Here is a 2,260-nt window from a genome sequence, read left to right on the forward strand (position 1 = left end):
GTGTGTGTCTGCGTGGGCCGGCGCGCGCTCCTGTCCGTCCGATCGTCCGTCCTTCGGTCCGTCCGTCTTTCTCAGCCCTCTCTGCAAGGGGCTGTCTTCTTTCGCCACGGGGGCTGGGCAGGGAGGCCCGCTGACGCCCACCGGCCCGGTGTGGGGTGAAGGGTGGGGCGGGGTGGGGCGTCGGGCCCGGGCTGATGCCTTCCCTCCCGCCGCGACGGAGGTACTGGGTGGGTTTGGGCAAGTTGGTGGAGGCAGGAGGGGCGGCCAAGGTCCGCGCTGGGCTACGCCTAGGCCCGGAGGAGGGTGGGTGGGGCTCAGGGGCCGGCCGGCCGGCGGCCCGGAGGCCCGGGTCCGGACGCCTCCGGGGCCACTTGCCCCCTGCCAGCGAGCCTGATGCGGGGATCCGAGCTGGGACGGGCCTGGAGAGTCCCTGGGAGGCGGGCGGCAGGCGCGCGGTGTGCGCCGAGTGCTGTGCGCGGTGGCTTGGCTCGGCTCGGCCCGGCCCGGCCGGGCTCGGTTCGGCACGGCGCGGGCCGGCCGAGCCGGCGGCAGGGAAGGCGCAGCGCGGGCTCTTGAGGCGCCGCGTGGCGCCTGCTGCTGTCTACGGCCATACCACCCTGAACGCGCCCGATCTCGTCTGATCTCGGAAAAGCTAAGCAGGGTCGGGCCTGGTTAGTACTTGGATGGGAGACCGCCTGGGAATACCGGGTGCTGTAGGCTTTTTTTTTTTTTTTTTTTTTTTTTCCCCCTCCTCCGGCCTCCTGCCTCCTGCCTCCGTCTCCTTTAGCCGCCGCCCCTGTCCCCAAGGCGGCTCCCCGCAGGCCCGAGCACCTCCTGCCCCTCCCCCCCACCCCACGCCACGCCCGCGCAGCGCGCCCACGGCCTGCCCCGACCCCGCGGCAGGCAGCCAGCCAGCCAGCCAGCCGGCCGGCCTGCCTGCCGGCGGGCGCACCGGCAGCCGCTTCCCTGCCCCTTGGACCTCGCAGCCCCGGCCCCCCACAGCCCCCACAGCCCCCGGCCCTCCCCTGGGGGGACCGTGAGGCGGGAGGGGCGACGGCCCGACCGCGACTCCGCCGCAGGCCTGGGCTCCCTCGGTCCGTCCTCGTCCTCCTGCCGCCCGCGGCCCGCGAGCCCTCTCGACGTCCAACGGCGCCCAGCCGCCGGCTGCCCGCCCCAGTCCGCGCCAGCGCCCGCCCGCCGAGACCACCTTCTCTCCACCAGCCTTGGCCTGCTCTCCCCAGGGAAGGAAAGGACGTTCCCGTCCTTCGCCCGGCAGGGCCACGTCCACCGGTCGCCCCGCCGTGTCCCTTGGAACCTGGGCCCCGCCAGAGCCACTTCGTGCGTCGGCCCTCCAGTTCCACGACGCCCCCCTCGGCACACGCCCGTCGCCGCTGCTCTCCAGCAACAGCCAGCCAGGCGCACTCAAGCAAGTCCGGGCGCGCCCGGCCCAGAGAGGCCCGGAGTCGGAACCGACGGCCAGAGGGACAGAGAGACGACGGAAAGCAGGACGACGACACGAAAACCCACCCCACCGGGACACGCACACTGCCGCCGACACGCTGACCTGCGCACACCCACCGCCGGCGGGACGGTCTGTGCCGGGCCCCCCCGGCCCGCGGCTCCCGGGGAAGGAACCCGAGCAGCGCGCAGAACGGGACTCCTGAGACGTCGTCTGGGAGTCCTGGGGCCCCGCGGCGGGCTGCCAGCCCCAAGGCACCTGCCTCCTGCCCGGGGTGCCGCCCAAGCACCACCACCCTGCCTAGGAGAAGCTCCGTCTTCAGCAGAGGCTCATCTGCGGCTCGGCAAGGTCTGTGACAAGAGCATCTGTCCCGGGTGTGTCTGTCTGCTTCTGGGTCCAGCGTTGCCCCCTCCGTCTCCCCCCCCCCCCTCTCTGTCAAACTCTTCTCTCTCTGTCAGTCTGACTCTGGGCTCTGTCTCTGTCTCTGCCTCTGTCACCCCCCCACACCCCCTCCCAGAACTCACCCCTGTCTCTCCACCACTGTGTCTCCTTCCTCTCTGTCTCCCTCTCACCATAGCCTCTCACGTATGCTCTCACTCTGGCTCTCCTGGAGCAGCTGGCTCATGCTCCCTCTCTTCCCCTCTGTTTGTCTGGGGTGGGGGTTGGAGGGGTGTGTGTCTAGGTGTGTGTTCTCTCTCTCTCTCTCTCTCTCTCTCTCTCTCTCTCTCTTCTCTCTCTCTCTCTCTCTCTCTCTCTCTCCCCCTCTCCCTCTCTCTCTGTCTCTCTCTCTCTCTCTCTCTC

The 2,260-nt window shown here is 70.7% G+C and overlaps 1 non-coding gene across 1 annotated transcript; it reads left to right on the forward strand.

The window, feature by feature from the left end:
* Nucleotides 1-599: 599 nt before the first annotated feature.
* Nucleotides 600-720, forward strand: LOC140695165 (5S ribosomal RNA). Its single transcript, XR_012070863.1, has one exon. It is a non-coding gene; the product is annotated as a 5S ribosomal RNA (ribosomal RNA).
* The last annotated feature ends 1,540 nt before the right edge of the window (nucleotides 721-2,260 follow it).

The sequence above is a fragment of the Vicugna pacos genome, unplaced genomic scaffold, assembly GCF_048564905.1.
Source record: "Vicugna pacos unplaced genomic scaffold, VicPac4 scaffold_159, whole genome shotgun sequence".
Taxonomy (NCBI): Eukaryota; Metazoa; Chordata; class Mammalia; order Artiodactyla; family Camelidae; genus Vicugna; species Vicugna pacos.